The 13687-nt window shown below is 43.6% G+C and overlaps 1 protein-coding gene across 7 annotated transcripts in view; it reads left to right on the top strand.

Moving 5' to 3' along the window:
• LOC124237137 (amyloid beta precursor protein binding family B member 2) overlaps window positions 1-13687 on the top strand; it is a 368014-nt gene that overhangs the window by 312428 nt on the left and 41899 nt on the right. The gene's annotated exons all lie outside the window — the stretch shown is intronic.

The following is a 13687-nucleotide window of genomic DNA, read 5'->3' on the forward strand; positions in this document are numbered from 1 at the left end:
CTGAGGAAGATTGGCCCTGAGCTAACATCTATGCCCATCTTCCTCCACTTTATATGTCGGACACCTGCCACAGCATGGCTTGATAAGTGGTGTGTAAGTCTGCACCCATGATCTGAACCAGCAAACCCCAAGCCACTGAAACCAAGCGCACTTAACTGCTGTGCCACTGGGCTGGCCCTCTCTCCATGTTTTAATATAGTGCTTTATAGTTTGCTAAGGATCTGTGAACACTGTCTCCTTTAATCTTTTCAAGGATTAAAGGACATATTATGCTTTTGCAGATGAGGAAGCTAAGACCTAGAACTTTTCATGACTTTCTCAGTGTTGCACAAAAAAAAGTGACTTAGTGTGTCTGAAACCGTGAATTCTAAATCCTGGACCAGTGCTTTTTCTGCCCTTGTAGTTGTTAACTTGAACACCCCAATTTTTAACTTGTGCTGAAGATCACACAGGCGAAAGGAAAAGGAAGCTTCAGAAAAAGAGTTGAAAGCCCCTGACCAGGATGGGGTATATCTCCTGGTATTTGGGTCCCAGCAAAGCTGAGGGGCGCACAGAAGCAACTCCCAGCTTGTTTTCAGCAGTCAGTGTGTTAGTTTCTTGTGGCTGCTGTAACATATTACCACAGACTTGCTGGCTTAAAACAACAGAAAGGTATTCTCTCACAATCTGGAGGACAGAAGTTCAACGTTAGTTTCACTGAGCCAAAATCAAGATGTGGGCAGGGCCCCACTCCCTCCACAGGCCCTAGGGAAGAATCTGCTCATTGCCTCTTGCGGCTTCTGGATGCTGCCAGCGTTCTTTGCCTGTGGCCGTCACTCCAGTCTCTGCGTCCTCTTCACATAGCCTTCTCTTCTGGGTGTGTGTGACCTCTCTCTGCCTCTCCCTTATAGGCACATTGTGAGTGGATTTAGAGCCCACTCAGGTAATCCAGATAATATCCACACATCAAGATCATCAACTTATTCATATCTGCAGACCTTTTTTCCTTCTAAGGTAACATTTTCAGCTTCCAGGGATGAGGGCCTGATACCTTTGGGACCATTAGTCAACCTACCACAGTCAGGGTGGTGGGCAGCCCCTCCGCTACCCCAGCTCTTTTCTCCCCTGCTCTCTGCCTCCCTTGTCCTCCCCCGACTCGCTCTCCCCTCTGGGTGCTACAGATGATATGGTATCATGGAAGGACCTTCAGAGTTCAGCACGCCCCCAGTGGATCCCTGGATCTGCCTCTTCTTGCTAGTGTGACTCTGGGCAAGTTACTCCCTCTGAGCCTCAGTGTCCTCCCGTGTAGACATGGAGGCTTTAGAACCTTCCTGCAGCTCGTGTGAGATAATAAATAAGACAAGGCCTGGCGTGGGCACCTGGCAGAGAACCCCGCCCCTCCAGCTGCGCTGTCGCTCCCTTGGGCTCTCTCTCCTCTGCACCCCCAGGGATGGGCAGAGTGGGCTGGAGGCAGAGGATGCTGCCCGTGGAGATTCCTAGAGCACCTCCTCCCATTTATTTTTCTCAGTGAAGTTAAAAACACACAATGTTTATTAAATAATTAATCATCCTTTCCTAGAAGGGTTATTTCATTTCATGGGTGAGCAGTTTATTGCCAGAGAACTATGTCTTCCTCCAAAATGATGTATGACATGATTTGGTATCTACATTTTTAGACACTTGAATGTTTTTTTCTCTCTGCCATTTAAACTTGAAGGGAGTGTAGTGCATATTCATTTGCACTCTGTTCCTTTCAAGAGATACACATGTACATCATGAGGTGACCTCTTATTTTTCCATTTCTAAAGTCGTATGTAGAATCTGATAGGTTAGTGCGTATAAATTCTGGTCAATTTTAGTATTTACTGAGTACTAAGTATTTAGTAATAAATACCATAGGTAATAAGCCTTCACAGCATTAAGCCTATGAAGAAAGATAAACAGCTACATAATTGGCAAGGAAACTAATACAAAGGTATAAACAAGAAATATGAAAGCTATTTTTTTCTCAGAAGTTTTTGAAGTTTCACATACATTCATTGTCTGCCTTCAGAATCCAAAATTCTAGCCTGATTTGTTTATAAAGCAGTCCTCTTAGACATTTGCATTATTTGTAGGGAATGTTAGGATAGTAAAGTAGGGGTTATTTGCCATCGCTGAGCTAATGACGTTAGGGGCCTGAAGTGCCAGGTTGAGAAGAGCCATGAGACCAAAACCAGCCTGTGATCTGTTAGTCATGTCTGCCCTGGACATGGAGCAGAAGGGCATAGGCGTGATGCAGTATGACTGTTGAACAAGTGATTATTGGAATGTACTTCATCTAGGCCCTTATATGATCAGATTGCCCCCAGAGTCATCAGTTAATAACTTTTATACAGGAAAGGTAAAAACTGGAAGAAAAAAAGGGTCAAATATTAAATACTCTCATTACCTACCATCATATCTGAAATTTAGTAGTTTGTTGATAAATATCTATTGAAGGAAGAAAGGAGAGAATTGTTTTCCTAGAAAATTATGACCATACTTGCAAAGGGAAAACTCATTTTTAGGACCTGACTGTGGCTCAGGAGGGCTCTGAGTTTGTAGCGGCTCCAAGCACAGACTGGTTCACGGTGCTCAGAATAACCAAGAACACCCGCTATGTGCGTTTGTGGGTAAACAGCATAAATGCAGGCTTGGAACATTAAATATTTAAAACATTTGCATTGTCTAACAATGGGCACACAGCACTTGCAACAGTGTGGCCTTTTGTTTTTGTTTGTCACACCACTGGAAGGAATAAAATGGATTTTTAATATTTGAATCCCAGCCCCGCCCCTTAAAATTTATGTGTTCGTGGGCAAGTTACTTAAGTAACCTTGCTTACCTCCCAGTAGTAGGTGGCTACTCTTTTTTTTTTTCTAAGATTTTATATTTTTCCTTTTTCTCCTCAAAGCCCCCCAGTACATAGTTGTATATTCTTCGTTGTGGGTCCTTCTAGTTGTGGCATGTGGGACGCTGCCTCAGCGTGGTTTGATGAGCAGTGCCATGTCTGCGCCCAGGATTCGAACCAACGAAACACTGGGCCACCTGCAGCGGAGCGTGTGAACTTAACCACTCGGCCACGGGGCCAGCCCCAGGGTACTCTTGCTAAGAGTTGAGCACAGTGTCTGGCACAGACATAGTAAGTACACTAGTCCCTCTGCCCTCAGTTCCACGCCCAGTCCTCCCCCACTGGCCTCTGACCCCTGCAGGCTGTGTTTCCAGGCTCTGCCTGGGTATGGCCTCTGGGAGGCGCTGAAGGCTGGAGGAGGGAGAAGCCAGGGTTCCTCTCCCCTCTGTCTGCCTCGTGGTTGTGTCTCCTCCCGGCTCCAGCCACCTCCGCACAGGCTCACGTGTCGTGGCTCCTCTGGGTAGCCCTGGCCCCTGGGCCCTGGTTCTGCCGCCTCCTCCCTTGGCCCTTCAACCTAGCAGTGGTAGGTTGCTTCCTGCCGTTGCTAGTCTCTGAGTGCCTCCCTGTCTCCTATTTGCTTTTCAACTCTTCCATCACCTACGTCACCACTTTCATCAAATTCCCTCTGTTTCAAATATTCAGAGCGGTTTCTGGTTTCCTGGTTGTGCCCCGACTAATAAAGACTTGATAAGCGTTTATCATCACATGATTATGGTTGTTGCTGTCGTCATCATTGTCTCATATACTTCAGAGGAAACTGAGACTCAGGAGGTGAAGTGAATTGAGCAGGACCCACAGCTGGTGGGTGACAGACCTCAGTGTAAAACCCTTTTCATGAAATCTCTCCTTCTGCCATCCTTTGTATGGGCTGGTGTCTTCAACTCTGATTAGTCTGAATTTATACAGTGTATTGCATAAGGACCCCTTCCTTTTTGGATTCCCACACACTAGAAGATATGTCTGCTTGGCCGCGTGCTGAGGAGACAGCTGTCCTAACTGCCAGTGATTGCTGTTGGAGTCATTGTGTTGGGACTGAGCTCAGACCTCATTGGTGGGGGGCAGAGGGGTTCGTTGAGGATCATTGATTATGAGCTACAGAAAACAATTTGAATAATCTTAACCAAAAGACAATTTGGTTGTCTTCTGGAACTCCAAGGCAGGGGGATGGCCGAGACTTGAGGAAAGAACAGGGTGTGAAGTACTGTCAGGGTGCACATCTGTTTTTCACCTCTCTTCTTGGCTTCACTCTTTTCTCTGCTTCTTAGTTTTATGGTAGAAAACGACCATGTGCGTTTCTTTTCCAGCCAGTCTAAGAGGTGCAGTCTCTCAATTTCAGATTCCTGAGGGCAGAGACTTGCACCCAGCATAGACCGGGTACCCACCCTGGTTTAAATTAACTGGCCATACAAGATGTCACCCAGGGGCCTGCTGTTGCCACATAGGTTGGGATGGTGTGGTATTTCCCAGAAATGGGAACCAGGACAGACAGGCCAACAAGTGTCCACTATAGAGCTCATTTCAAGATTTCACACAGCCTAATTTATAATCATAGGAATAGCAACTGCCATATTTGGGCACCTACCATTTGCCAGGCACAGTGCTAATTACATTATATCTAGTTTTGTTTGTTTGATTGGTTTTTTAATTTTAATCCTTACAACAGCCTTAGGAGGCAGGTTTTATTATTTGTATTTTGTAGATGAGGAAAGGCCAAAGGGAAAATTATGTATTTGTGCAATATAAAGCTGCACAGGCCAAATAAATGTTAAGGGTCTTTGCTCGTGGTAACAATTAAAATATATCAACTCAGAGAGGCAACACTGGGGAGCTAATGCTGATGAGGAGTTACGATTAGTGGCTAAGTATACCTTTGATTAACAGACAAAAGTGGTGTGGGGAGAAATCACCGTAATTTGTTATTTGTACAAGAAATATATTTTAAAGTAAGAGGTCCCTTGGTGGCTAAAATAGTAAAATGGCCCTTTGTTATTTAAAATGATCGATTTGGTCCAACCTCCACTCTTTGAAAATAAGAAATTTTGCTTGAGGTAAGTAATTTGGCTCCTTTGTGGAAAGTCCCTTCAACTTCTAAGATGATTCAGGGTTTGGAATTACTGATTCAGTCTTCCGACTATATCAGGAGTGTTTAAATATACATTTTCTACTCAATAAGTCATGAATTCGTTTAATTTATCATCAGTGCACTCAGAAGTCATCAAAGTAGACTTTGAGCTGTGTGAGCATTTGCTTCTCTCCTTCTGCTTAATTCTGATACATCTATTCTAAAAATGGGATTGCTTACTGTCCAAATTGGTCATTGGGTTGTTGTGTTCCCAAAGAGAAATTATGATACGTGATTAAATGAAATACGAAATTAAATGATTTAGTTTCCCCTCTTTTCCTCAAAAATTTTCTACATGAGTGGAGAAAGTGGCATCCGTGGTCCTGTAGACCAGTGGTGCTCAGACTGGAGCACCCATCTGAGTCAGCTGGAGATCTTTATAAAGCAGATGCCTGAGTCCCATCCTCAGAGTTTCTCATTTAGTAGGTCTGAGGTGGGGCCTGAGAACTTGCATTTCTAACCAGTTCCCAGGTGAGGCTAACTTTATCTATATACCACATTTGAAAACCCCTGCTCTAGGCTGAAGAGAGGATTTGCTGAGAAGAGGCACAAATGCCATCAGTCTTGTAGCTTTAAGAGAAAGCAGTGGGGGTGGCAGATTTAAATAATTAGTTTGTTCACCAGAAGGCTCTGCTCTTGGCTAGGAACTCAATTTGGAATATATGAGTTCCCTTTCTTTAAGGGGTGAAGATAATACACAGAGGAGGACTTGCCATTATGGTAATGAGGTTTAAAATTTAAGACACCCTCTCAAGGCCCTGGGGAGGGGCCCTAGCAGTGAGTTCACGTGGGTTTTGTAAAATTTGAAAAAGGAAGATATTTTTGTATTCTTTTTCTTAAAGAGGGCACCAGAAATTATCTAAGCTTTAGCTCTCGTAAAACCTGAAACAACTCTCTGATAATTAATTAGTATAATTAGCTAATGTATATGAAAGGAATACAGTTTGTAACAAAGAGAAATTTTTTTGTAGGTTAAGCAGTCTCTAAGTGCCAGAAATAAGGGAACGTGGGGACATCATCTCAGAGGACATGACCCTCCTGTGTGAACCTTGTGTGGAATGTACTTTAACTGAATGAGCTCAGTGGAGCATTTAGGCAGATGAAAATCCAAGTTGATCTTAGCTCGCCCACTAAATAATCAGCCTGCTCTGTGTGCTATATTTCATTATCTATTTATTTGTTTTATTTTATTTATTTGTGACAAGAGCAGAAGATTTGGAGAATCAGACAGGTTCAAGTTTGGCTTCACCGCTTATAAATAAATTCACTCATTCTCTCTGAGCCTATTTTGTCTGTAAAAAAGTGATAGTAATAACAATAATTGCCAGCTTAATAGGGCTAGTGGGGTAATGAAATGATGATAGGGGCATACATTTGTTCATATCTGAAAATATAAAATGCTACACAAATGTTAGTAATTAGTAACAGTGTTACACAGGTAGTACACTAATAGTTCACATTAATTGATAGCTAAAGGGCTTTACTGCTAGATCAAGAGTCAGCAACCTTCTCCTGTAAAAGGCCAGATTATACATATTTTAGGTTTTTGGGGTCATTCTGTGTGCCTTAACTACTCAATTCTGCCACCGTTAGGCAAAAGCAACCATAGACAAGATACAAGTGAATGAGCATGACAGTGTTCCAATAAAACTTTATTTATAAAAACAAGGGCAGTTGTGCTAGGTAATGTACCAAAATGCCACTGTCCTTCATAATTAAGAACTTGCAATTGAGCATGAAGATAAAACGAATATTTGCAATTGTAAATGATGTTTTAATTTAAACTCAATATTGAAGGATCAAAATGCTGGCAAATTTTGTCTGCTTTACTTTCCATAGTCCCCTGATGTAGCTGATATCTCTTTAGGGGATGAGGGCATGTAAGTGGAATAGGGCAGGCAAAGTAGGGAGAAGGGGGAAGTCAAGGTCATGAACAGTTAACGGTCAAAACAGCAGCTTGTTTCTTGTTATGCTTCCTGACTCTGGAAGTGGCAATAACAGGGTGAGCTCCTGCTTAAACTGTCTCTAGGATTCAGCCTCAACAGCAAGCTCCTAAGAATGGTGTTTTGTGACCACCAAGAAATTAAGTGGTTCTATTTTATAATCTCCTAATTATTTTTTTAAAAATCACTGCTATGCCCAGGTCCATGAATGTTGAAAAACCAAAATAAACCAAAGGAGTTTTAGGGAACCCATTAAAAGGCAGTTGCCCATACACCTGAAAAAGGAAGTTAATCATGAACCATGAATAAAGTTGCCATAAACATTCACATACAGATTTTCGTGTGAACATAAGTTTTCACTTCTTTTGGGTAAATTCCTAGGAGTGGGATTGCTGGGTCATTTGGTACCAGTATGCTTAATTTTATAAGAAACTGTTAAGCCACTTTTTGAAGTAGGTGTGCCATTTTGCATTCCCACCAGCAGTGTAAGAGAGTTCCAGTTGCTCAGCATTCCCACTGCCACCTGATATTGCCAAGTTTTGTTTGTTTGTGGAGTTTTGTTGCTGTTATTTTAGCATTCTAGAATGTTTGAAGTGGTAACTCCTTGTTGTTTTAATCTGCATTCTCCTAAGGAATAATGATGTTGAGCATCTTTTATGTGCTTGTGAAAACCATGTATCTCCTTTCGTGAAGTGTCTGTTTAAATTTTTTGCTCATTTAAAAAATTGGGTGGTTTGTTTTCTTATTATTGGCTTTATTTATAATTGCCCACACTGGAAACAACACAAATGGCCATCAACTGGTAGATGGATAAACAAACTGTGGTACATCCATACAGTGAAATTCTCAGCAATAAAAAGGAATGAGCTACTGATGCATGCAGCAGGTATGCTAAGCAAAAGAAGCAAGATTCAAAAGCTATATATGATACAATTCCACTTGTATGACATTTGGGAAAAGGCGAAACTGTAGAGATAGAAACCAGATCAGTCATGGTCTAGAGGGGAGGGAAAATACAATTTTTTCAAGAATTTCTTTTGGCTTCACTCTACCAGCCTCTACCCTCTTACCCCTGCCCCCACCTTCCCAACTATGGATTTAGTATCAATTTAAGCTTGAATTTCTAAGACAGAAACACAAACATGATTTTTCTCTAACTTTAATCATGGAAATTGCTAGACAGCAGGCAGTTCCCTTGGCCCTCCATTTTCATTCCTGAGTGAGCGTGAAGACAGCCTGGCTGTGTCTTCATCCTCATGCTTTCAGTGCCCTGCTCCTCCCTGCAGTTCTTTCCAGAGAGAGCAAAGCAAGGAAGTTGAGTAAGGAGACGGTTGAGCAGATGCGTTGGAAGAATTGAGCGTTTTGCTGGTTCTATTAGGATTCTGAATCATAGAGGGTAACCATTTATGCTCACTTCCCACCACCTAGCAGTTGGGAACATGAGGACTGTTGATTGAGGTAGGGAGAGGAAAAATAAGTCAAATCTCTTTATAGTACAGTGAATGCCGGGGAATTGCCCAGGGTCCTTGTTCTAGTGGGAGGTTCTGTCTGCTGAATATTGCATAAAGAAAATGAGCTATGCTCCCTGCCTAGGGCTTGGAAATGTCTTCCACTTACAAAGATTTTTGTTGTACACATTTATTATGAATAGCCTTTGCGTTTTATAGGGCAGAACAGGGAAGACTCCAGACCATTGGGCAGGAAAGTTTTTTGTTTTTTGGGTTTTTTTCTAATTTTTTGTTAGAGCTGAGTTAAAGAGATACCATAGTAAAACCAGGAGGTCTTTAGAATAAAGTTGCATCCTTATGTGAGTGCAAATAAAGCTTCTGCTGTATCTGATGAGCTTTGTGGGGTGGTGGGGGTTCTTTTGCAAGTGCATGTTAGGGATTCCTCCAAGAGCAACATCAGGTGCAAAGTCCTTTAAACTAAGTCAAGAAATACTACTCTTGGTCCACAAGTCCCTGGCTTTTGTTGCCTGGATTCATTGTAGATCTGAGCTTGAATTCTTTTTTGCTGTTTATTTGTCCTTGTGACTGTCATTTGGCTAATTTGCATCTGGGTTCTTGCCACTCAAAGTGGAGTCTCTGGACTAGAGCATCAGCATCACCTGTGAGCTTTTTAGAAACACAAGCTCCTCCCCAGACCTACCAAATCAGAATCGGCATTTTAACAAATCCCCACAGGATGCATTTGTACATTGAAGTTTGAAAGGCACTGATCTAGGTCAAGGTCCTGCCTAAACATTCCACCTGCTCTGTTGATAACCTTGTTAGGTTCATGTGTGACCCTCAGAAGGGCACACTGGTGGATTCTCCTGATGTCCATGTGGGTGTGAGTGTGGGTGTATGTTACCTTCCTACAAATGAACTTAATTTATTAAATGCTCAGTGCTGAGCTGGGCGCCAGATACAAAACCAAAGAAAGCATGGTTGAGCTTCAAGCAGCTCAGAGTCTAGTGGGGGATGCAGAAAGAGCTACAGCATGGCATTGTCCAGGGTCTTTATCTTATCATTTGACTTCCTTCACCCATGCAGAGTACGAGTCTCCTCTGGAAACAGTTTTCTCAGTGTACAGTCCACAGGTCACCTGCTTCAGTTGTTTGGGTCAGAAGGGGGGTGCTTATGTGAAAAGAGCAGGGGGTAGTTCCAGACCAACTGAACTGTACTCTTGGGGCAAGACCCTGGCTCTTCATTTTAACGATTATTATGCACATTATAATTTGAGAACCACTGTAAGGATCTTTGAGGATGTATTTAAGGATTGTTCAAATTCATATTTATATATTTTCCAGTAGCATGTTTTCTAGGAGAAAATTAAAATGCTTTGTTCTATAATGAGTTAACAGCATGAATATTGTTATGACAGTCCCGTGACTTTCTTGTTTAATGTTTACACTCATCTAATCAAACAAATTGAAATTGGATTATGGCTGTTGCACATTATAGCAGTTATTATCCAGTTTAAATGCAGGTCTGAAGGAAATAAAATTGATTTTTCTATGCTACTTGGGGACATCATAGGTTATTGGTATGCTGGTTGAATTTTCAATTAGATTTGTATGGAGGAGAGAAAGATTAGTGGTTGGTTTTTTTTAAATTCTCTTAATGTATTATGTAAATAAACTGTAATATTTCATTCTAATTAGGGAGTCAGATGACTTTTAAAGTTTGGTAATCTGCTTCCATATTTTTATTTAAAGCATGTCAGGTTTTTAAAGTGGATCATAATTTTGAGGAACATTTTTATTTTTAGAAAGAATATAATAGAGTAGAACAGCATTATAACACTCAGTTACTGCAGGACCAGCTATCTTATTTTTCATGGAATGAGCTGCTATATGTACCAGAATTGCACAGATAACTGAACCTATCTTTCTATAAACCAAACCCTTTTTTAAAAATTGCCTTCCTTCTGCAAACACCTTTTGTGCACCTGCTCTGTGTAAGCACCATGCCCCATGCTAGGGATTCAGAGTTGATCTGCAGAGGTCCGTCACAATACCTTCAGTACTACCGGCCACTGCCAAAGCAGAGCGATGGGCCAGAGAACACAAAGGCAAGAATGACATCTTAGGGAGTAGGGAAAGGCTTCATGGAAGAGGTGACATTGGATTTGGAAATGGAAATTTATTCTTTAAATTGTAAAGGCATTACACACTCATTTTTAAAGTACCCATGGAAAAAATATTTATTCAGTTTTATCATTATTACATGTATTAAGCACTTCCTGTGTGTCAGGAAATGTGCTTGCTGCTCAAATTACAATGGGGAACAGTCATAAGACCACCCTTAGGTTCAATAACTTGCTGGAAGGACTCTCAGAACTCACTGCAAGCTGGTAAACTCACAGTTAGGGTTTGTTAGAGCTAAAGGATACAGACTAAATCAGCCAAGAGAAGAGGTACATAGGGCAGAGTCCAGGAAATTTTCAAACATGGGGCTTCAGTTGTCTTCTCCCCTTGGAGTCATGGGCAGCATCACTTTCCCAGCATTGATGTGTGACACCGTGCACAGAGTACCACCAACCAGGGAAGTTTATTCAAGTTTATTGTTAGACTATCTAGTGTGACCCCAGACTCCCAGGTAAACAAAACCTCTCATGTCAGGGATGACATTCCACGGTCTTAGAGATCACCTTCCAGGAGGGGAGGGCAAAAGCCAGCCCTCTCTTTGGCCAAGGTTGAATTCTTTACAGGAACAAAACCAGACACTACTCTCAGTTTATAAAACTCACCATGAAGTGAAGGAGCTGAGGACTATGAAGGAAAAGTCTGGGATGCTTGGGGTTGTGGGGCTGGCAGGACTTGTCAAGCATGACTTTCCAGACCCTCAGCTGTCACACTGTGCTGTCACCTGTGGGCATCTGGCAGCCCCATCTAATTTGTTGCTTCCAGTCAGCTGTAGGCAGATAATCAGATAACCAAACTGACTAGAATTATGTGTAAGGAAGGAAGGGCTGCCCCTGAAGGGGTGACAGGTGCAATCCTGTGAAATTGGTTCATGTTTCTGGACTTGGTGATATCTGTTCTGGCTGCTGAACTCCAAGCCTCAGACCCACCCCCACCCCCACTTCCAGTTTGGGCTGTGTTCCAAACAATTATGGTTGCCAGAGTGTTTCATTGTAAACAACTCTTGTAAATAACTGAGCTGTTACTGGTCATAGATTCAGATACACTGTGAATTAAATCATGCCCCCCTTGAAAGACAACCATTAACCAGAAAAGCCTAATATAAAATTGTCAGCACAGAGCCTGGCACTTAGGAAGAGCTTAATAAATGTCCAATAAATGAGATGTTAATCCTTTTTAAAAATATGAACATTAAAACGAGTTTCACCTGTGGTGTGTTTTTACTAAACCCAGATAAGACCTCCTAGTCACATACTCCCTTGATTTTCCCTGCATGTTTCCTATTTTCTGTTCCTTTCCCTATAAAAGGAGTGTATGGTATTTTTGAATAGTAGCAAAAAACATGGCCGATGTCTCCTGCCTGTTTCACTTTGCAATTGCTCAATCAAATGACTTATTCTTGCCCAGAAACAATTAGAAAGAGGAAGCACTTTCAGGACACACACAATAGTCAGTAACATACCTGGGATTTTCCTTTCAAACTATTTTGGCCACTGGCTGGCCAGCACTCTTATTTAAAATGCTATCACTTAGCCAACTGAAAACTTTTCTGCTTCCATATATATGGGGAGGGGGGTTTGTCTCAGCTAGAGATGACAATTTTGGGGTGCCAATGTCATCTTGGCTTCAAATCAGCCATAAACAAAAGGTGCCTTGAGAGGCAGGGATCAGAAAGGTGTGTAGGGGTGACGTTAGGTGCTTCGTGTAAACTGGCAGGGAATTTTGAAAAAGACCTTTCAGCTCAGTTCAAAACGTGCTGCCCAGTTAATCAAACCCCAGTTTGCTCCCCCTTTGTCGTGGCATTGCAGAGGCTTTCCGCCTGTGGGTTTCTATATATCACTCCCCCCCCCCCCCCCCACCCTCCGCCCCCTCTCCGTCGCACGGATCAGGCAGGGTGGTATTAGGAACCAGAAACCCAGGCCCCAGACGTCCACTTCCTAAAGAGGTTCAGTGGGATGAGAGTGAACTTTCCAAGTCCTGGGAGTCCAAAAAGGGAAGTGTTCATCCTGGCATGGGGGTCTGTCGGGGTGGGGGTATTCCACCGCTCTCTCTTCTCCGGGAGCCCAGCCTCTGGCGCCTGGGACCACCTGGCGTGGGCACCTGGCGGGGGCGCGGCGCAGGGCGGGGGCGGGGGCGAGGGGTGGCCCACGCGCATCCCCAGCAGCCAATGGGCGGCAGCGGCGAGGAGCGCGGGCGGGCCGGGCGCGGGGAGGTGCGGACGCCGCTCACTTGAACTTGAGACTGTGGGACAGCGCGGGGCAGGCTGCAGCCAGCGCCTCGTCCCAGTGCCGTCCCAGCGCCGGGGGAGGGGGGGAGGCAGCATCCCCGCCCGGCCCCGGGGCCAGCGGAGACCAAGGTGAGGAACACCAAGGTGAGGAACGTGGGGAGGGGTGGTGCGCCTTTGTCTGCAGGTGCGTGCGGGGTAACAGACCGGACCGGGTCGGAGCCTGAGCTCACTAGCGGGGACAGCGAGGCGGCCCGGGAGACCCGCCGGACAAAGCCTGTGCCCACCCTTTCCCCGAGTCCGCGCTTCGCGAGGTGCCTGGTCGGGGCAGCGGGGAGGGCTGAGGAGGAGTCTTGCTGCCTCCCTGGTGGGAAGGGTGAGGATTGTGCGAAATGCGGGGGTAGGGGGTCTTTTGATCCCAGTTTACTAGCGTGCAGGAAGCTGTCCGTTGGTGGGCTCTTCAGATGGTCCGGCTGGGCATTTCTGTTGTGGCCAGTGTTACATGACTGAGTAAATGAGTGCATTCATCTCACATGCCCTCTGGTGAATCCAAATTTATGTCTTCTTGTCTATAGTACGAGTGAAAAATATTGCAGCATCTTGGTAATCCAATTTTTGGATTAAAAGCAATATCCTTTGGTATAGAAAGACTGTGCATTTCCAAGTATTTTTAGTTGTATGATTTAGAATATTGGTGTGACTTCCATGTGAGAAAATGTCTCAAATTCCCAAAACGTAGAAAAGCAGCCAACTTATCACGTGCTTGCTTTTGGCATTGGAAAAGGAGTAATTTTTTGGAAAAGAAAAACATGACTTAAATACTGCATATAACACTCGATTGGGTTATTAGGGAATATGT

This window comes from Equus quagga, chromosome 3, assembly GCF_021613505.1.
Source record: "Equus quagga isolate Etosha38 chromosome 3, UCLA_HA_Equagga_1.0, whole genome shotgun sequence".
Lineage (NCBI taxonomy): Eukaryota > Metazoa > Chordata > Mammalia > Perissodactyla > Equidae > Equus > Equus quagga.